Consider the following 24137-nt stretch of genomic DNA (forward strand, 5'->3'; position numbering starts at 1 on the left):
GAGGAGATGAATCCAAAAAAATTGTATTGAAGGAGAGTGAATACCATTATGATGAGTTCATGACCAAGTTTCGTCCATTGATATAACCACATATCCAACATTTTCATGGTGCACGATGGCAAGCTAAACAGTTTCGTGATTCCAAAAATTGTTTTACACCTGGTTGTATACTTTTAGTTGTAGATTTTTCTGAGAATTATACATTTGCACCTCATACAGAGCTTCAAGGCCAATATTATCATTCTGAACAAGTTGCAATATTTGTGCAAGTGACCTATAGACATGGACAATTTGAGGTGGATCAGATAGAAATATTGGATGAAAATGAACGCATCATCATCAAAGAGGTTCATTTCTATATTAGTGATGATAGAATTCATGATAGGAGTTATGTGGATCATTGTTTTGCAATGTTCTCTGAAGATCTCAGAAATTGTGGAATATATGTTTCAGAGCACTGGATTTGGTTTGATGGATATGCAAGTTAGTATACACGAAGTAGTTACACATTTATTTAACTTTATTTTAACTTATATTTATTTGGACATGTCTATTTCTATTTGATATATGTACACAGATAATTGTAGATACTTATCATGTTTCATGTTCATAGGACAATTCAAATCTGCAAAAGCATTTAATTGGTTAGCAATGCAACATGCTAGAACCAATGTTAGGTTTTTATGAAATTTCTTTGAAAGTGGACATGGAAAAGGGGAGCATGATGGAGCAGGAGCATGTATAAAACGTGCACTTCGACAATATGAACTTGTAGGTAAATATATGTATTTTTTAAATGTGCATGTTTAATACTCTAGTAGCAGATATTTTAAATTTTATATATACAGGCATATTGTATGTACATACAGGGAATAGGATAGAGAGTGTAAATCAAATTGTTGAATGGTGCAAAGTTCATTTTGCTACTCGAGATACTGAATAAAATAAGTGTTACTTTTGGGAGGTGAAAGGTGAACTAAGTTATATTTATTTTTAATGTATTTTTCAAATCAAGTTGAGTTTTTAATTAAATATTTATTTTGAAATATGACAATTATTTTTTGTATTTGTAACAAATATAGATCGATCTAATCCTTACAATTGTCAAACGATTCCTGGTATTAGAAGTTTACATCAAGTGATGACTACAGGAAACCATAAACCTCCAGTAATTAAAGTAAGAGAAAAAACATGTTTTTGTGATGACTGCATTAAGGACAATCTAGTGAGTGCATGTGAAAATATTGTGAATGGATATGTTTCACATTGGGATTTGAAGGAGATAGTTAGAAAGCCTCCTTTTGAAGATGCTGACATTGACATTCATGATCCTGTATATTCAGCTGATTATGAGCGCATTTCTGATTTAGTTATGGTAGGTTTGTGTGCATATATACATATATATAAATTAATATACATGTATATTTGTTTTAAAATTAATTTATATTTATCTATATTTTTATATAGATGCAGGAGATATTTTTGCAATTCAAGCCTTACTAGATAATGCGAAAAATGTGGACTATTATCTTTTAAGATGCACAAAAGAAAAACTCAAATTGCTAGAAGGAACTATAGATGTTGATCAACAGTCATATCCAATTGGATCAGTTGTTATTTAAGGAACATACTATCAACAAACAAGGGTAATTGATAGTGGTATTGAATTTATTGAATACAAGCCTGGAGGAAAGGTTTTACTCTACAGTAACCATGTTATAGCAACCAAATTACAATTTGAAGCAATACAAAGAAGAGGACGTCGTGAAAATCAAAAGTGGAAATTGCCTATTGAAGAACATGAAAAACTTCTAGAGATAATAAAAAGTAGAGAGGATAAAAACTTCTAGAGAGGATAAAAAGTAAAGTGGAGCTCTAGTTTACCTATGTACTTAATGTGGAACTCTAGTTAAGCTATGCCTATATAGCTCTTATACTTTCATATTTAAATTGACAGGATATTTGTTTTATAAATTTTTGTACATTAGATCATTTATCTTGGATATGCAAAATTAGACATGTATTGTTATTTTAATTTAAATTCGACATGGATATCTCATTTACGACCACCTCTTAGGACCTCCCCTTAAGACAACTATTAGGACCTCCCCTTAAGACCACCTATTAGAACATCCCCTTAGTACCACCTTTTACCTGACCTCTCCTTAAGACAACCCCTTTAGTATTTGTATGTATTTATATGTACATTGTTTATGTTTTCTTACATATGATTGTTAATGTTGTTATGTATTTATGTACATATAATCTTTATATGTTCTTATATGATACATTCTTTATGTTTGTATATAATCGTTATGTTCCTGCACGTATTAACTTTTACTAATTAAATATTATAACATGCATTCTTTAGGTCATACTGTTTATATGTTCTTACATGTATATGTTATATGAACTATGTTACATATTACATACATTATATTTTATTAATTAAATGTTGTTAATTATAGTTAATTAAGAATTTAAGTCATTAAATATAGTTAATTATATTATAAATAGTTAATTATAGTTAAATTAAATATAGTTAATTAAGACATGTCATTAAATAGAGTTAATTATTAAGACATTAAATATAATTAGATTAAATATAGTTAATTATAGTTAGATTAAATATATAGTTAATTTTACTTGAGACATGTCATTAGATATAGTTGATACATGAGACATTAAATATAGTTAATTAAGACATGTCATTAAATATAGTTAATTATACTTAGATTAAATATATAGAACTTAATTATACTTATATTAAGACATGTCATTAAGTATAGTTAATTAAACTTAAATTAAGGCATTAAAAGTAGTAACATGTATGTATAAACATGAATATTGAAAACATATACATATGTATATTAACTTTTATTAATTAAATGTTGTAGTTCATGAATTCTTTCTAGGTGATCATAGTCTTTATATGTTCTTATGTACATGTATATGTAATATTCTTATGTACATGGACCATTAAAATTATATATTTAATTACACTTAGATTAAGGTATTAAGATGAATAACTATACGTATACATGTAAAATTGAATACTGAAAACATGAATATAAGGCATTAAGATGAATAACATATAGAAACATGTTCATAACACATACATAAGTTACATAAAAGATTAAGACATTAAAAGATCAATAAGATACATGTGTACATTAAAAGATCAATAACATACATGTACATATATCTGGAGAATATAATGTACCCATATCAAATGTATAAAAATAGATCATGTATCAAATGTCTGGAAATAACATATATAAAACATCAAAATCTCCATATAAATATGTATCTGGAAATAACATATAGAACATCAAAGTGTCCATATAAACATGTTTATGAAAATAACATATAAAACATCAAAGTGTCCATATAAAATGTATGTATTTGGAAATAACATATAAAACATCAAAGTGTCCATATAAATATGTATCTAGACATAACATGTGTGTAATAAAATAAAAGGCCACATATGATAATCAGCTACATCCCCCCTCCTGATCCTGGGCATTGTCCCCAAAAGGGTCTATCAGCTGCATCTGAACCCTATGTCAAATGATAACTTGGAGCATTTCATTATGTGTACAGACAAATTATATCAAGATCTACATGTATATATATATATATATATATATATATATATATATATATATATATATATATATATATATATATATATATATATATATATATATATATATATATATATATATTGTAACATACCTGGGACTCACTACGTGTAGGATTTGTCAGTGTCTGTAGATCAACAAAATGTGACATACTATCACTCAAACCCTATAACACATACACAAACACACACATATACATAAATTTATACATAGAGACATATTATTTACCAAAATAAAAATAAATCTAAACATATAGAGATATTTACCGTAGCATTATGTAATGCTCTGCTGATCTGACTAATATCTAAATCATGCAATGAAAAAATAGTATCAGTGTCTAAGTCAATAGTGCGGCCCTGATCTGAAAGCATGGAGGTAAATAGACCAGGCTGTCTAACATTGAAATTTGGAGTAGGGGGGGTGCTGTAGGGTCCTAAGTAGCTGGGGCTAGTGCTGTAGCCTGGGCCTGTGTAGCAGCAAGAGCAGTAAAAGGTGCAGGAATGTCCTTCTACCTCTGTGAATCCTCTGGGACTGCTGTACGTGACAAAATATGACTAATCTGAGAGCTCATGTCACAAAGTAGAATCCCTAAGAGTGTAGATAATGCTCGATATGCATCTAAAAGATCAGATGCTAAATATGATGCCAAACGATGCAATGCATCCACCTCTAAGACTGCAAAAATGTCTACTAGAGAAGGTATGTCTGCAACTCCATAATTATCATCAACAGGGGCACTAGATGATGCAGCTATGAGAGCGGTACCTCGAGACCGTAGCATATATCTACCACATCGATAAGAAGAAATCTCATGTAATTGTGTGGCGACGGTGGTGATGCTCGAAAAATCTATGTCCTAATTATGTCATTAGGAACACTCTCACCTGCAACAGCCATCTGTGGACCTCTTAGCATAACCAAAAGGTTTGGACCCACCATTGCCCATTTTTTAACAGGCATAGGAGTCTCTGTGGGTCTAAATCTATCAGAACGTCTCCCCTGACCCTGCCCAACATGCCCTAGATAATCTGTATAGTCAACATTGTAGTGTAAATGAAATTCTGCAAACAATTGTTTGCAAAAATATAGAGGGAACTCATCCTTCTGTGGCCATCTATGATGAGTGGCCAACCAACGAGCATACATCAATGGGCCGACGAGTGGATCAGTACACTTCGTCGCAGAGTAGCCTCTAACTCTGTGACAATCTATATAAGATGGAAACATGGATTTCACCATGCCAATGGAAACCTCAGTGTCAATCTATGTGTACTTCACAATGCCAGTGACACTATGAGATAAAGAAGAATAAAATGTCTGAATGCTCATATCATCAAAAGGGTTGTATGATTCAACGGTCTGAATCATACGAAATAACTCCTCTTGCATCGCTATGACCTTCTCCCTATTAGGGAGGGTGGTAGAAGAGGAAAGTGAGGTATCCAAAACTTGCATAGCACAAGATAATCTCGCAACTATATCTCTAAATAACTGCTGTCTATCCTGAGTGGAGGAGGTCGATCTGTGTGTTGTACCAGACTCAACACTCTAACCCCCACCACAGACACTGGCATCCCCTGAGGATGCAAGAGCACGATCCCTAGAACCGGATGCCATAATGTATATATGAAAATAAATACGAGGATATGAATGTGAAGCTACAAGAGTGATAAATATCTAGAGATCTGCACATGCATTTATATACAAATATAAGTATACAAGTGTATTTAAATTAAAATAATTAAAAGTTAAATTTAATTTGAAACACACGTACATATAAATGCACAACATTAAATGTATAGTGCTAAATTCAATCATGTAACATGTATCTATTTTTAAACAAATTATCTTAGAGACCATATCTAATGTACATTGTAATGTGCTCATGCAAATGTAAAAAATAAATATTCATACATGTGCATGTGTATATGCGATAAAATAAAATAAAATTTCTTGATTAAATGATAACTAAGTGTACACATGTATATGCAATAAAAAAATATAATTCTTGACTAAATTCTAGATTTTGATGCAAATGCTTTGATGATTATGGAACGTGTAGATGAGAGTTAGGACATAGGGATAGAAAAAATTGTTACTAGATAAGTAAATGAGTTTAGTTAACAAATGTTAGTTTACAATTTAGAACTCATGACTTAATTTAGTAGTTTGAATTATAGTTAAGAATGTTAATAAAGTAAATGGGATATAATTTTATTAAGGTTGATAGTAAGGTCAGTCTATTATGTGCTAGTAAACATATGAATACCTATTAGAACCTACAACAGACATAATGACCTAGTCTAGGAGTCCATAGGTCCCCTTAACATATATATATGGATAAAAATACCTAGAAATGTATCATTAGAGGTTGTTATGTGTCATTTGGTAATGTAAGAATCATCATTACCTAATAAATCCTATTATATCCTAATAATACATATTAAGACTTATTAGAACCTGTAAAAAATAGTATGACCTATTACGACTCCTATGTCCCCTTGAGACACACATGTATGGATAACATACCAAAAAATATATCATAAGTGATCTTAATGTGTTGTTTGGTAATGTAAGACTCATTATTACCTGACAATACCTATTATGTGCTAGTAAACATATGAATACCTATTAGAACCTATAACAAACGTAATGATCTAGTAGGAGTCCCTAGGTCCCCTTAACATATATATGGATAAAAATACCTAGAAATGTATCATAAGAGGTCGTTATGTGTCATTTGGTAATGTAAGAATCATCATTACCTAATAAGACCTATTATATCCTAATAATACATATTAAGACTTATTAGAACCTATAAAAAATAATATGACCTATTATGACTCATATGTCCCCTTAAGACACACATGCATGAATAACGTACCTAAAAACATATCATTTAACTGATCTTAATGTGTTCTTTGGTAATGTAAGACTCATTATTACCTAACAATAACTAGTTGTTAAAATGAACATCATGAATATCTAAGTGTGGTTCATTTGGTTAGTAAAGTGCCTATGTTATGGTTAGAATGTGGTATAGCTTATGATTGTAGTTAATATAGGGTTATATTAGAAGGTGTATTTAATGTAAAAATTAATTTCACCATAAGAGATTATTGTTTCACCTAGATCCATCAGGTTATGTTAGAAACTAAACAATGTCCCCAAAAGTTTTGCTACATTTTTTACTAATGTTTTTCTACATTTTTACCTCATGTTTCTCTATATTTTTTAACTAATTTTTTTGACATTTTTACCTAATGTTTTTCTATATTTTTACCTAATTTTTTTCTACACTTTTAACTAATGTTTTTCTATGTTTTATCTCATGTTTAACTACATTTTTGCTAACAAATTAATTTAAATACTATTCTAAAACAATTTAAAATAATTTAAATATATTAAAAAATAAACAATTCTAAATATTTCACTCACAAAATAGGTAACAAACAACTACTTTAAGTACAATTAACATTTACTAATAAAAAATAGGCTAAAAAGTTAAAGAAAAAAAGGGGGAGAAAAAAACGACTGACCCGTTACGATCGAAACACCTAAGCTGCTCTCCGGGAACCTAGGAACCGTAACAGTAAAAATGATAGCTGCAAGAGGTTTACGATAGTTTTATTATGTCACTAGGTTTCGGCCGTAACTGTTTCAACCAAAACAGTAAAGGCCACGTAGGTGCAAGAAATCGCCATGTATGTTTGGTCGAAACTATTTCAGCCGTAACTATTTCGGTCGGAATGGTTATGGCTGAAATACCCAATGGTATCACAAATAGTGACACAACTTTGTGCTTCCACCTGGCCTCATCCATCTTATTTCTATGTTGATGGCTCTAAAATGAACTCTGAGATAGAGTCTGGTCCTCATCCAAACAAGACCACAAACCCTTGGAACGAAGTAACCATGTCATGGCAACTGCCCAAGTGTGATGGTTATGTGGGTCTAGAGGATCTAAACAAGAAGAGGTCTTGGCCATTGTTTTAGAGAAGGTGTTTTGGTTTTGAAATATATATGTTGTACTAAAGTAAATGACATAAACAACGTATTGAAAAAGCACCCCCCACAATACAAGAATTTAAACCCCAACAACTAAAAGCAATGTGTATACAATGAGGATAGAAAAAAATCTTCAAATAAGTGACTTATGTAACTTTGAAAGATTCTAATGAAGAGGACAATCAATCTAGATAGAGAACTACACTAGCTATCCAATGCCTTTTCATTGGCCGAAAATAGAGCTCGAATGCAAAAGATATGGCCTTGAGAGTGTAATAAAGAAGTTTGTCCTTTGACAATAAAAATAGGTAGCTAAACAACATCAAAATCTGATGAAACCTACACCATCATGACGAGCTCAAAATCAAATTTTCAATGATATCTCATTTTCCAAAAATGAAGTTTGTATGCTCAAGTTATGAGAAAAAAACCAAATGTTGCTCCTTATGGCCTAGAAGAGCATCCAAAGTACTGATGCAGTGTTGATGATAGCACATTACTGCATTAAATTTGATGGTCGTTTGGCCATTGTGGGAAAAAGGGGGCTTCTGATGTGGTGTTGACGTAGGTGCTGACATGTTAGTTGACTCGACTAATGATGTGGTGCTAACACAGGTGCTAACTGGGCAACCATGTGGCACTAGGTGATGTGAAAGGAGGGTCAGGAATTTGATAATGCCACATGTCAACTAACATGGTAGGGCCACATGTACAGGTGAGGTGTCAGTTGAAGCCACATGGAAAGAAAAGACAAAGCCTAATGGTAGTGGTGTTCTTGTGGTTGTAAGAGGCAGAGGTGGAGTGGTCAGGTGATGATGGTGGGTGGTGGGGATGTAAAGTGGTGGACATCGGTAGTGGCACTATGGTGTGTGGTGAGTGGGCCACTGCTGTCAAGTGGTTACCAACTTGTGGGACCATCGCAACATTGATCGGGTGACAGTGGGGCCTTGGGCAGTAGTGGCCTATCGAGAAGCAACAAGGTGGCTACTAGGTTGCTCTGACAACTAGTCACGAGCTTCCATGTGGCAGCTTGTGATTGGTCCATTTTTTTTGCTCATGCCTTGTATAACATGCTCGAGTGTCCAAAAACTAACGATGTCTAAATGAGACATATTTTATATGGAAATGGGGTTTTTTGGGTTCTTTGAGTCCAACGAAAAGTTCTATTTGGGCTCAAAGTACTCTAAAACATTAACCCCCCGAGATCCATAAAAACAAGTAAAACAATGCAAAAAAAAGCCTCCAACAACAACTTTATCCAAAGATGGACAAAATTTATATGAAAATGGGAGTTTTTGGGCCTTCTAAATCCATCGGTGAGGTCTATTTGGACTCAAAATGCACCCAAAAAAATACACCCCTTTAGAACCTAGAAAAAGGGTATCTAAAACCCTTCAATCCAAAAGCTTCACAAACTACCTTCAAATAAAAACATGAAGCTGCAAGAAGATCTCTAATACCATGTAGAAGTTGGTGTGCAAATGATGCAAAACTTAACTTCAGATCACAATGATCACCTACAAGCAAATAACTTGTTACCAGGAAGAGAGAAGCAAGGAGAGAGAGAGTGGCTATCAAAGATGAAAATATATTCAAGAGAGATGCAAGAATTTTCCTTAGGAAAAAATTCACCCAAGACCAGGGAACTCAAACACAAGCACAAAATAGACCAGAGTATGATTAGACTAACTGTATAGTATTCATTCAATGTACAAGTACACCAGGAGTTCCTATATATAAAGGCCTTTGAGATGCATCTAGAATGCCTAAAAATCAACATTATGATAAGTCATACAACTAGGCACATGTCCACCAAATATGGGTTATCCTCCATTTAGCATGAAAGTAAGTGCGATGATGAGAGGATAAGCCTACAATGGTGTAGCATGCAAATTTATGTTGTAGACACCATGTGCTAAATTAAGAGTGCGAATAACTGTGTTATCTACATGATAACTCAATGAATGGATTTACCAATCCACTTTTTGAAGAGCACATGGAATGCTCAGATTCAGTTGAGGATGAGTTTAATGATGATACATTATCCTACTGCTGTAAGAGATCAAATTGTTCTTCTTCTAGATGTAATAGTAAAAATGATGATGTTGCATCTCATGAGATTGATAATAAGGCATTTGACAAAGTTGTTATTGAAGATCATCATGCACCTTGCAATGAGTTTTATGGTGAATACTTTAATGTGACAACTAATCCATTTGCTGATTTCAAAGAACCATTGGAGGATCCTAGATTAGATTCAGATTCTGACATTGATGACATTTGTGAGTACATATGTGATTTCTTGTTTGAGTACCATTTAGTTATACATAACGATACACAATTTCAAGGTATGTGTGACCTTTTTCCCCAAGTTGAGCATGAAGCTTTCATATTCAAGAGTGATAGTATGCATGATTCAATTGATGAAAAGGAGTTTCAGTTTGAGTCTGATATGTTTGAGCATGCTGATAAGTACTTTCATAATGAGCAAGTTGTAGAAAGAGAATCTAGTTTTTATATGCATTATGAAAGTGACAATGTAGATTTAGTTTTGCTAAGTGGTGTGTTTCAAGATGTTAATCTGATTGGTGAAATTGATAGAAATGATGTTTCAAGCTTACCTCATGAAAATTCATATGAAAATCAGATCTATGACAGAGGTAAAATTTTTTGTTGAAGTTCAATGGCCCAGGGCCATCATTTGTACAGTTAGGAGTAAGTTGTTTTTGCTTTCAATAAAGTTGTTTGAGAGAAGTTTTTTGCTATCAGGTGTGTGGTCTACTTCTTCTAGAGATCTGAATCCTTGCCATTCCCACAAGGGACATGCATCCCTAGATAGAGCCATTGTTGGGACTCAAAATTAAAGTCCTAATTTTGAGTACCATCCAAACAATCAAGCCCTATAAGCACTTTTTGATGCATGTGTACCTAACTATTCGTTTGAGACCTAAAAGGTGTTTAATGTTTCTAACACCTTGCATTCATTATATGCACTCATCTCATGAAGAGAAATCGTCATTCTGAGTCATTCCATGAAGTCCCATTTTGAGCAATGTCCAAATCTATTTTTTTTGCCCGTGTTAAACAACAACAAGAGGCCTTGTTTGCAATTGAGTATCTCACACCCAACTATGTTTCATGACTTGCCCCTTTGGGAGTGTTTAGTGTCCATACCAAAGAACCTATGTTTCAAATTTTGAGTCATTTTGATATGTTTTGACTAGGTTTTGAATCCTTCAAAGTTGGTCATTTATTATTGTCATGCAAATGCAAATTGTTCAAAATTCTGGGAGGCCTTGTTTGACTTGTTATAACTTTGACCTAGTTGACCAAAATAAGAAAATTCCTTTTGTATTGCATTCTAGTGGTTAGAGACTTGCTATGTTTCAATTTTGAGCTTATGATAAATCCACTTGATCAATTTTTGAATGTGATTCCAAATGCAATTTGTAACTTTTTACTGGTGTCAAGAAATGCAAATTAGTTAGTGTCCCTATTTGAGATGTCATATCTCTGAATCCATGATAGGTGAGATCAAATGGATTGTACCATTGTGTTCTACTCTGAAAATACTTCAAGTGTACCAGTTCGTAAACCTTGGTGAATCCGTCTACACACTTTCCCAAGTCCTTTCCATTTGCAAAAAATGTTTTCCTACCATTGTTCCCAGCTCTACAAATTTGAGTAGCCCAATTTGACTGCTCGCCATTTTTGTCCTGTTATTCGTCATGAGCCCTAATAAAAAATTTATATTTTCCTCATGATAGTGAACAAATGCCCCATTTCTCATCTCCCGAAGTGTCAGTTTGCCCAATTTTTGTAACCAAATCCAAACATGTTTTATGGTTTTCTGACATGTTTTCTTGTAGGTAGTTCTGAGGAGGAAAATTTGATAGTCAATATCTTTTGATTGAGAATTTTTCATGAGACGAGATTCAACATAGTAGAAGTGTGTAGAACAAAGAATTAGTATGATTGATTTCATAGCCCGGTCAGTTGTTTTTGTCAATTTTTAAAGCTAGTCAAAGGACCTCCAAAGACAAAATTGATAGTTTGTGGATAAGATGTGAAATGATTTTTAAATGGATAGTTCGATAATCAAATAGTTTTCAATCATTGTGAAATGTTCATCAAATCAATGTGGAATGTCAGTTGTTCGAAAATGATTTTTTTTTTGTTGGACCCACTTTGGGGCGTGACTAATTCCACCAAGATTGATGGGTTTTGAGGTGAATAGAGGATGTTTTAAAAGTGAAAAGTTATGCACAATTAAATAAGAGGAAAGTGCATATAATCAAAGAATCAATATAAAGAATCCATGTTCCGAATGTCATGAGATTATGAAGGTGTAGATTTAGTGATGAATATGGGTATTTCCTACAAATTAGTTTGACATCTTTTACCTACGAGAAGATTGGTGAATTAGATTCAAGAAGAGCATCATGAGATTTTTAAGATGCTAGAAATGGATAACAAAGGGGTTTTGTCTTGTTAAAGAATCACACTCCAATGGCAATATAGATGATGGTGTCATAAGGAAAAGCATTTTTTTGACCAATTAATAAGGGTGTTTGTTTTAAAATGTCTTTGGAGCTCATTCACATAGTTTAACATTGTTTTGCATGGGTGAGGAAAGGAGAGTCATGGTATTGTAGGAACTGGAGAATAGAAGTCATGTTGTCTCTCACCAAGTCAATGAATGTCTCCTTTGACAGATGGTCGTATGAGTTGATGTGAGTGATGGTCAAGGAGTGGGTTGTGGAGACCTTTATGTTGTTATGCAGATTGGCATTCTCAATTAACTTTTGAATGTTTTGAATGGCAAGAACAAGATATGAGACATACTCAAAATTGTTTAAAATTTCCAAAGCCTCGTTTCCTACAACAATGCATTTGATATTAGTGGAAGGGTAGAAAGCTTTGATGTTGTCATTGACCCAGCCATTTGTAGCATCTTGACTGGAAGCAATGGCTTGCAATCCAGGGTTGTCCACTCCTACAATCACGCTAAAGTGCAGGGCCTCTAGTAATATGTGAAACATGCAAAAGATAAGAGAGGGAAAAGCTTTTAAAACTATTGTGAATAGGAGACTTCTAGTACAATTCATAGAGGTCCCTTGCATATAAATTGATGAATAGTGTCCATGGCTTCCTTGCAGTCACTTTGTCTTGACCAAGTGGAAATACAGATGCAGATGTGGAGCTCGATCCAGGGTAAGATGTAGATTCGATGAAGGCAATGTGAGCGATTTTTGGTGCTATATTTTGCTAGTCTCACCAATGGACACTTGTGGTTATGCACTCCTCCATTCTTCCACATCTGAATGCAATCTTAGTTTCGTTGTGGCTAATTGCACGAGCATAGTCTCCTTTTGGATCTTGAACATCTTCAACTTTAACATTGTAGAAATAGGGGACAATTTTAGTGCCTATTTGTAGCATAAGCAACACTTCTCGCAAACACCACCTGAATCATGCATAGTTCTCTGATAGTATGGCTATATGGAGCTTAACACTCTTCATTACCCTTTCTAGTACACTAGGAAAGTGATCTCCAATTGCAAGCTTTTTCGAATCAAGAAAAACCTTCAATCCCATGTCTTTGAGCACTCTACAAATAGCTATTGTAGGGGCAATTTTCATCAAACATCGTGGATCTGCTAGAATTAGATGTAGATTGTGTAAATTTTTCAACTTGTTGGTGGTTCCTTGAACTAGTGTTTGCTGATGCAATTTCTTCTACCATTAATGATATTTTTATCTCATTTCGCTATACAATCAACAATATTCTTCAACAGCGTGTCCTCATCTCTAGAGATATTGAATACACACTAGGGTTTTAAAGTTAAGATAATATAGAAACAAGAAGACCTGCATTGGTGAAGGCAACATCCACATGAGACAATGTGGAGAGTCATTGGAAGATGTTGACATTGCAGAAGGGACTCCCACACAACAAGGAGAAACCCAATGCTAGTTTTGAACAAAGCAAAGGGAAGATAAAGAGTCTTTATCCCTCATTTTTCAGGTGGGTGCACATTTAAATATTTAAATACTTCAATACTTAATAAGCTTAATGTCTAAAAAGACTTGCACTTTTGAAGCGCCAGCTCATGAGGAGGGGCTCGTCATGGCTAGTGGAAACAAATTCAAAATATCTTGACCAAGTGCATTGAAAAAGAATACTCACCGGAAAAGGTGCCAGATTCTGGTGGTCACCATGTCACCACTAGAAAAAGGGAGGGTTTCACTAGTAGAGACATGGTGACCTCCCAAAAAATTAAAAAATGGGTAGAAATTATGGGGCCCACCAGGGAGAGTTAACCAATGATGAAATGACAAGTGGAAACTAGAGGAGAGGATTAAAATGAATAAAAATTAAAATCATATATCTTCAATTCTGATCATGCATTTTGATAATTCAAAAGACTTGACTTGAAATGATATATTATATAGTTTTTATTTTTCAAATTATAATGGCAATTCATGGCTCGGGGCTTGAAATTTCAAATCAGCATCAGAGGCACCATTTTCATCCTAAATATATAGTGTAATATACAATTGGAACTGGGAGGAGATGAATTTTTTGAATATGGGGTCAGAATTGCATAGGTATTTAGTGGTACAGTCTATAAGTAGATTTGTATTTTTTGGGGCATTCTTAGTAGAATGGGCAGAATTCATCATTGAGCATCAAAATTAGTTGGAGGGCAGATATGAAAGTTTGTTGAAGCCTGAATGTAGAGAAAAATGATTCTAAAAAGTTTATCTTGCCTCTAAGGTCATTTGATTGATTTTTTGCCTTTGCCTTGATCTCAAATCTGGCATCAAAGTCAGTTATGTTTTCCATCAAATCTCTGAGATATTTTATGCATGTCAAAGGAAAAATGAGTGAGGATTTGATTCACCAATTGTTGGGAGAGATTAGAGTGATGTTTTTAACTTCTTGAGGAAGTTTTCCAAGTGGACACATGGTAGTTGTAGAGTAGATTCGGGAATTCATTCCTTCTATATCTTTTTTTTCTCTCATTCATTGGAAGGGTTCCAATTTTTAAGAAATTTCTCACTACTATGATACTAGGTTGGTAATTTTCAGTGTGAGACGACATTGCTGGTTCCAGAACTGTGATTCCACCATATTCTTTAGCATATTTTCTCTTGTATGAACAATAATATTGAAGATAATATAGGTAGTTATGATCTGTTAGGCATTTCTATGTTTTAATTTCATGCATATGAATGTATAGTTTCAAGGAAATGAATACAAATGAGCAAGAATCTCTTTAGTTTCATTCTGATTCTCATCTCCTTCCTCTATTGTCTACAATGTTTTGTGTTTAAGAACAAAGAGCTTAAACTCATTCACAATCCCTTAAGGTTGTATGCCTGGATGGTTTGCTACTAGAACAAAGAGCCAAGTAAATTCTTATTTACCTTGATAGAGTTTCACTAGGAGGATATTACATGAGTATGAGAGTTTTTACGAAGATAGATGTCTATTTACAAGGTAAATGGATAGATCATATATTTGAATATATGAGTATATCTCAGGTATCCATGTGTATGTTTTGACTTAGTTTTTGCCCAATGGATCAGGCACTGATCAATTACAGGATCAACTTGCTCTTACTGCTGCATATTTGGGCTTTTCACTGAAATCAACATCATTAATCAAATGTTTTTCCCTTTAAATGTTGAAGGACTAAGAGGAATTAACACTCACTTAGCTTATGGGTTCATAGGTTATGATTTGTAGCTATTTCATTCCTATGTTATTGCATAAGTATCAGAAGACATAAGGATTTCATTTGTTGTTAATAGGTTCAAATTATATGCTTATTTGCACTAGTGACATATATTAGAACCTCAAGGTTAACTTGCTTACTTTTGCAAAGCCTGAAGTGAAGGAGTTATGCCTTATAGTTGGCCTAAGATTGCAGTTGAGTGCATCCATCATACAAATTTGCTAGCCTTAGATGATCTGGTTTCTTGGTTATTTTTAAATCCGTTAAATCAAGAGCCAATAGACCCATCAAAAGCTTCAAATTTTCTATTAGCAATTGTTTGAGATTTCTTTGGCTAGAATTCATCAGGGAACAAATTTAGATGTTGTAGTTTTGTCTCACACATTCTTGAACTGATCATTCTTTTGGTTTTCATGATCCATGTAAAATATAAGTGAATTTAACAATGACAGTAGAGTTTCCCTAATGCTATAAATTATTTGCTACTACTCCCATCAGAAACCATTGATCTAGGGAGATGAAGTTATGGAAAAAAGTGTGCCTATTTATGGTCAATGTCAAAAAACTGTCTATCCATGCCATTGAGTTTTTTTCCATGGCCTTCAGGTTACATTTGCCAAAAACCTGTTACCTCCATAAATTCTCATATTACATCTAAACTTATAGACAATAAATTTTGACATAGAAATTTCCATACATAGGCATATTCTAGCCTCCACACTTGTAGAAGTCTTACAGGACCATTCATAAGGATTCCATGGCTGATAGATCTGTGCTGGTAATAAAAGTGTTGAAACCCTTTGTGCAAATGGAGACACAATTCAAGTTGGAAAGGTTGGCAAGATTGGCATAGTTTGTCCATTACTCCCCTATTTCGTTTATAGCCAAAAAAACCTAATTACAAAATGAGTTTTGAGACCTATCAATTGATAGGGAATGTAATGTTTATGGAAAGCCTTGAAGTTAACCTTGAATGGAAACTGATTCTCTCCTATTGGTATTTAGCTATTCATAATTTGATATCTAGTCTTTCCATTTAATTTATACATTGTCCTATGCAGTATTTAGTCGTGGTATTTATGCCAATTTACTGCCCTTGAATTTTGACATCTATAATTTCTTCATAGTACGAGTCTTCTTGTTTCGAGTAAAACTTTAATTTTGTGTCATTCATTATCAATTCTTGTACCCTATAGTGCATGTATCTATTTGAGGGGTAATGGACTACAAGTGGATTACTTAGTGCTTTGAAGATGTGTTTTGACATTTGAAATCTAGATTTCAATGATCTTAGTAAAGTTAAATGCACATGCCTCCCCTACCTTCTACCCTTTCGAGAAGGTAGGGACTCAAGCTCTCCTAGAGGTCTTGTTAAGAAAAATAGTTTGTTTCTCCTTAAGAGGATTATGACACTTTTTTTGCACACACTTTTGAATGTGGAAATCATTCACATGCGAGTTACTAAATGACTCCTCTTCTCATCTCTATAAAAGAGATGCTTCTCTCTCATTCTCAACAACATATAACCACTATGTAGTTCATTTAATGAGCCTTTGGCTCCACTTTATCTCATTCCCTCTCTCTCATCATTCTTTAGGCATTTGCCTCATTCATATAATTGACAAGGGGTTTTCTTTTCTTTCCCCTTTCAAAATCTTTACCTCCTCTCTTTTGTTGACCTTGCAAAGCTCATGTAAAGTATGGTAACTATTTTCATTACAAACTCTCTTGGATTAATTTATGGTTCTTCATTTTAGTTCATTTCAATTCATTATTTATAACACTTTCCATTTGAGTTTTAGAGATGTTACTTCTAAAAGATGGATTCAATTATATGAAATTGATTTTTATTTCTTTTAAGAACATACAATAAAACTTTATCAATTATGATTACTTTTGAAAGAACGAAAAACATGAACCTTGCATTGTAATTAAATGTTGTGTCTTGAAAACGAAAATGAAAACTTATAAGTGAAAATTAAACTTGTGTATTTCCAAAATCAAATGAATTACGAAAGTAACATTGCTTGGCATTGTATGTGACATGTGGTTTATTGTTATAGATTTTGGGTTTGACTTAGCTTTGACCATAACAAAATGTTTACCAAAGGCTTGGGGGTTTTGTTCTATGATGATGTTATGGCTTATTTTGGTTACGATATTTTATACCCAACCATGGTAATGTGTCACATGTGTTCTATGATGAGTTTGATCAGATGTTTTTTTGTTCTTTTTAGTTTCTCATATGTAGAACTGAAGTGAATGGTATGACTTCTCTAGTATAAAGTCTTCGATCAGTTATCTTTGGATTGCTTTCTAGTTGCTTGTTTAGGACTGAGGTGATTATTGTGATTTTTTTTTGGTGATATGATGTGATGGCATGGATTGATATATGTGTACTTGATTTTGGATCAGTCTTGTTAGGATGATTGTATTGGTGAAATCTGTGGTTTTGATTAGTGATATTTCAGTGCTTTCCAATTGCTTGTTTAAGAATTGATGTGGTTTACGGTTGTATGAGACCTTCTTTTGCTAGGCTTAGGGTAGGTTAATTGTATGTCATGTTGTGAAGTGGCTTGCAATGGAGGTTGGAGCCCTAAGTGGTTGCCTAGGTAAACCATTGTAGGTTGTTTTAATAAGTGATAATATTTCATTAAATGGGCTTAAAATGAATTAATAAGATATCAATACTACATAAAGTCACTAGGGGGACGAAGTCTTAAGACTGTCAAGGTAACCTTAGAGTTGACTCGTTAGTATGCCTTGTCTATATGAAAGGATATTGATGCTGCATAGAGACACTAGAGGGCCAAAGTCTAGAGAGGTTGCCAAGGTAACCTTAGTGTTAGATCATGCGATGACACTTGTCCACTTATATGGTAGAATTTCCTATGTGTCTTTGTTGCCTTGGGATTAGATGATACTTATGTCTTGGTACCCTTTGAGATAGTTTGCTTTTAGGTGTTTCCTTGACCTAGATGTTGGTTTTGACTTGTGTTTTGATATCCATCTAGGACTTGAGATTATCTCCTTATGATGGTGAGGCTTGGGATAGACTAACTAGCCTATGCTCCTCATCCTCAATTAGGATCTAAGTGTTCTTTTGACACCTCTAATGGTCTCTAGGATTCCTTTACACTCAAGGATCCCCTGACTTACCTAAACCTACCCACCAAGTCAAGAATTCCAACTTCTCAGAATTGCAAGGTTGTTCTCTAGCAACCAACTCCCTAAAGGGTTATAAGGGTTCATATAGTGTTCTACACCTTTACAAGTTCCAACTAGGGATTATGAAGAGTTTTAAGGAGGTTTTACAACCTATTCCACATGACCAAAGTGATAGAAAAGTTGGGTTGATACTCTATTGAAGACTTCCTTTATAAATAGGGTACTAGAGGAGCCCTAATTAGGCCTCCTTGCGGATTTCTAGGACTTTTACCAACTTTCCCTTAAGGTTTCATCACAACTGGTAATAAGAAAAATTGCTAGCAATCACCCATACTCCAAGATTTTTGAGGTCTCAAGCCTTCAATAGGTCGTACAATGCCAATACCAATTTATGAGGGTTTTTGAGGGTTTTATGGTTTCCCTGTTGTCCCCACTTTTTCAACACCTTCCAAAGCTTTTCAAAACTTCTCCTTTAGAACACAAAAATTCCTAATACTCTTCTTGAATCCCTCCAAAGGGATTAGCATGAAACCTACTCCTCTACCTATTAGAGCTACTTTTGTGTTGTTTGCTCCTTGGCTAGGTGTTGTTGTATGCACCTAGGGCAAGGTTAAAAAATTGTTTACACGTGCAACCAAGAGCATTGCATTTGTGAAAAAACAAAATAGGGTCTACACTTTAGATTTCAAGGTTCCATGGTTTTCCCATGATGGAAACCAAAGATACAACCCCTTCTTTACATGGTATGCCAAAACTGGTAGAATACAGTCTATTTAGAAATAATTAACAAAAAACACTTGCAAAACTTGAAGAAACCTAATCTAATTCTTGCAAATGAAGAAAAAACACTATGAACAATGTTTCAATCCACAAGCCCTCAAGTTCTTCACTATATACTTCGCATAAAGGGAAAAAATAGTAACTGTGATTGCAAATGTTGGTTTAGACTGATGTATCTTTACTACAGCCGTACAATGGCATTCTCCAACCCTTGGTTTAGGTTTTCTCATAATTTTTATAGTCTTCTCCTCAGGGTGAGTGCTTGGTTAAGGCTTCTTATCCTCTTGGCATCGTTAGGTTCCATTAATGAAAAAGTAGCTTAGTAAATGAAAAAGTTGCTGATACTTTTTAAGCAACTTTTGTTGCCTAAGGAAACCTTGCTTCTATGCTTCAATAACCTCTAAGGAAAGCCTCCTAAAGCACTCTCATGCACTCAAATTCAACCAAAACCAACCTAAGAATCCAAAGCTCACTAATTTCGAGATGACAACATTCCTTGAATCAATGTACCATTTACATAGGAAAGACCATCTGAACTTCTCGGATCTTGACTAGACCTCGACACACACAAAATTAGCTTGAAGCTCTTATTCTAATTACATACTTCATATGAGAAGTTCAAAAAAACAAAAATGTGTTGGTGGGAGCCCTTGGAAGGGTGCTCCTACACCACCTTGGCGCGACGTGAGTGGACCATTTAGGTTCCATAAGGTCGGGTGGTAGTGCATTTTTCTTATACCATTAAGATTCAACTGTTTGGATGTCGTTGCTAGATGTGTGTGTGTGTGTAGATGATCCTTTCTTTTTGATATTGTATTTCTATTGGATGGTTATACTCTATCAGGTAGGATACTACTAATGACAGACTCTCTAACCTTGTCAGGTAGCTTTGGGCTGAATGGGGTGCCCATGACAAGGGTTTAACCATAAAAAAATAGAAACAAAAAGAATACACAGCCTTTAGAAATGCAAAAAGAAATGACACCTAAAAGATGAAAGGCTAGGAACTCACCGTGCTGAGTGTATGCAAACTTGTAGAGACAAAAAGCTTAAGCTATCACTACGTACATTTAGACAAGACAAGGTAATCTTTACCAAAAGAAGAAATGATAGGGGAATGAAAACAAGGTGGCTTCCATTTAAAACATAAACCTAGACTTCAAGCATGTGGATGGTTGACAAGGAAAATGATAAGACAAGTATTTAAATCATTAAAAGCTCACCTGAGATTCACACATGTCGCAACATGCCTTAATGATCTGATTTAGGACTTACAAGATTATGACTTAATCCTAACAATTAGATATAAATTCTTGATCCTTGCAATAAATGCGTGGTTATGTATCTTAAAACCGTTGAAATTACAAGAAGATTTATGCTTTAAACACTTAAAATTAACAATGTGTTTAATAACATAAAATAAAGAACATAACTAAAAAAAAGAGAGAAATAAGAAAGAGATAGAAGAGACGCAAATGATTTGATAATGGAGTTCATCTGGTTAGGACTATGTCTCTGGGTCTGCTTCTCAATTCAGGGACCATTTTATTAATGTCGCCAGGCAAAACATGCCTTCTTAGAACATCCAAGCTTCAGCCTTTACAGTCTCTCTCTTTTGCACTTGAAGATAATAACTTCATGCTTACAATAATCTCTCACCCACAAACTCTCTCAAGAATTACAAAACTTCTCCCAAGAGAAAATTTTTCTTCCAAGCTCTAATTGAAGAATGCCTTTACAAAAGGACTACACCCCTTTTTATACATGAATTTTTCCCAAAATGGCCTATAACAAAAATATATAAAAACAGGGCTTTAAAAATTTACCCTCTCGAAATACCCCATGTTCATTTTCGGCCATTTGTTTTTATTTCATTTTTGGGGGCTAAAACATCCAAAAACCCCTTAATTAAGAAGGTGGCGGTATCAACTGTAAAGCATAAATAAATCACAGTGCATATTTATGTTTGAGTGTGCAAGTGGCGCAATGGCCACCATAATTTTAGCAAGGGGGCTGGTTGGGGGATCAACTCCCGCCGGTTGTTTTTAACTTGAAATAGCGGCGGTTTAATGTTAAATAGTAAATTTGTTATATGGTTGTTAGGAACTCCGCATGGCCTAGTGGCAAAGAGAAAAAGTGGGAATTGGGAGGTTCAAGGTTCAAACCTCCTCGACCAATTTTTAAATAACCAAATTTGCATGAAGGAGCTTGAGGTGCCATGTGGTACTATTTTATTTGCACACATCTTTGACACATGTCATCACTTGAGCTACTGATATCATGATGATGTCATCATTATTACATTTTGCCTCTAAAATTCAAATTGTCATAACTTCTTCATACATGCTCTATTTTTGACGAAACAAACGCTATTGGAAAGCTTTCATCAGAAAAAGTGGGAATTGGGAGGTTCAAGGTTCAAACCTCCTCAACCAATTTTTAAACAACCAAATTCGCATGAAGAGCTTGAGGTGCCATGTGGCACTATTTTATTTGCACACATCTTTGACATGTGTCATCACTTGAGCTACTGATATCATGATGATGTCATCACTATTACATTTTGCCTCCAAAATTCAAATTGTCATAACTTCTTTGTACGAGCTCTGTTTTTGACAAAACAAACGCCGTTGGAAAGCTTTCATTAGGCTCTTCATTTTGAAATCCATTGTTGACCACTTTTGAGATGTTTTGATTTTTCCCCTTATCTAGCCCTCTAGTTTGCTTGTTGACCTAAACTTTGACTGAGCATAACTTTTGCATATGAGCTCCTTTTTCGCCCATTCGAGTTGTCTCAAGTTCCATTCTCTGAACTCTTTGCAGTGATGTTGAATTTGAGAGATTATGAGACTGTTGAATTTTTGGCCTAAGATCCACCTGGATCACTTAACATCATTACCTTTAACTCTCGATTAATACACATATTCTCCATAGATTTGATAAACATTGCACTCTTGCTGAGCTATTTGCCTGGACACGTGGCACCGAAGGCATCAATCTTTATGATCGAGTGAATATGAATAGTTAAACTACAAAATAGTTCAATTTTCAAGTTCAATAGTTGTGTTATATTAGAAACTGCACTCATAATGACATAATAGACACAAAGGTGAAACCGTGAACTTGAACCTTGAACAAGGTGTTCAATGCTCAAGTTCAACATTGACGATGAGTGACAATATTTGTGGGATGATTGACTTTCCCAACTCGACCAAGAGAACCGATGAACTTATGAACCTTGAACACTGAACAAAGTGTTCAATGTTCAAATTCATGGATTTGTTCAACCAAGAGACTTAAAAACAAAGAATGCCAAAAAATTTAAGATTCACAATGGGACTTCAATAATAGACCATCCTTTTGCAAAAGCTTATATATTACCATGATTATGTGCAAGAAATAAATGTGGACCATTCATGGGTAACATTAGATATTCTTGTTTATATTTCTTCTCCTTACCACATCATCATGTTCTAAATGTTAGGTGTATGTTGCTATTGTAGTTAGTTTCACAGCTACACCAAATCCATCCAATCTTCTCATTCCAGGTTGCTAGGCTTATTGGGCAGGGTCAAAGAGTTCTTTTTTTCAGGAAGTACCCTAGTGGAGCTAATCACTTTGTGGTTGTTTGGTAAAAGTTCTTGGTCCACACTCGCATCTTAAATAGAAGATTAACGATGTCTAATGGCTTAGGAGATAGGGACTTCTAGATATAAACTTTTCTAAGGCATTTTATGTTCAAGTTTTATGATGTATTTGTATTTGATGTACTCATTCTTATGATGAATAGGTCGATGTTGATATGTACCATGTATCAATGGATGTATGCCGTGTAGGTCAACATCATTATTGAATGATATGATGAGACATTCAATTACTGAGTAATTATTATCATTAAATTCTTTTTATCATTTATTTATGTAGTTAATGGTTGGTTGAATAGTCAACAGTGAAATTTAACTTATGTGTGTTTCTTTATGTATTTTATATTTTTTGATGATGTGGCATATCCTAGTTGTAGGATTGAGGTCTTACATATGTATGATAGCAAGAGGTGTCTTTGAAGCTCAAGTCCAAGGTAGATAATTAAATATATTGGGGGAGTGGTAGAGGTTCTTCTTGGTCTCAAATTCATAGTGAGGTACCTTATGAGTCTCTCAAAGCTTTTGAGCCTCCTTTCCACCATCAAAGCTCTTGATGAAATAGTCATCAAGATCCTTCATAATATCTTCATAATCCTTTTGTTTTCTTAGCAAATTAGATTCTAAACCACATGATTAGATACAATTTGTTCACCCTTGACATTACTAACTCCCATCTTAGAAGCATGCCAAAGAGTGAGTGGTAAAAACCTAAAGTAAGATCGCCAAGGCTCCATTCTTGTATTCCAATAGGTCATCTGATGCAATTTTGTAGTGATTTCTAAAAAGGAGTGAGTGCTTCCAGACCAAGCCAATTATCAGTTTTATCTAGTGGCAGAGCTTGCTTATATAATCGCAAAGATGACTCCAAAACATTGCTAGCCCACATAATCCTTAACTTAAGCCTACATTTCTCAACATTTTCAATAATAAAATATGATTTTTTTAAAAATATGTCATGAAGGAAAAATGACTTAAGCATCACAAGGTAAGGCTTGATTTGTAGATTAAAAGTGTTAAATAATCAAAGTTGACTTTCTTTTTTAAAGCTTAATCTTTTCCTTATTGTGCGATGTTTAAGGATGACCCTTGAAGGAGGTTCCAATGTCATTGTGAAAGCTTCCATTATGATAATGGAGTGAGAAGAC

General features: G+C 34.1%; 1 pseudogene across 1 annotated transcript in view; it reads right to left on the minus strand.

The window, feature by feature from the left end:
• The window catches only part of LOC149541143 (cytochrome P450 76T24 pseudogene), a 32009-nt pseudogene extending 26745 nt beyond the window's left edge, over positions 1-5264 (minus strand). The window contains exon 1 of the transcript XR_016356540.1: positions 5201-5264. The product of XR_016356540.1 is annotated as a cytochrome P450 76T24 pseudogene (transcript). The remainder of the gene's footprint in view (positions 1-5200) is intronic.
• Between the last annotated feature and the right edge of the window lie 18873 nt (positions 5265-24137).

This window comes from Cupressus sempervirens, chromosome 9 (genome assembly GCF_028749045.1).
Source record: "Cupressus sempervirens isolate cs-2001-9-10 chromosome 9, ASM2874904v1, whole genome shotgun sequence".
Taxonomy (NCBI): Eukaryota; Viridiplantae; Streptophyta; class Pinopsida; order Cupressales; family Cupressaceae; genus Cupressus; species Cupressus sempervirens.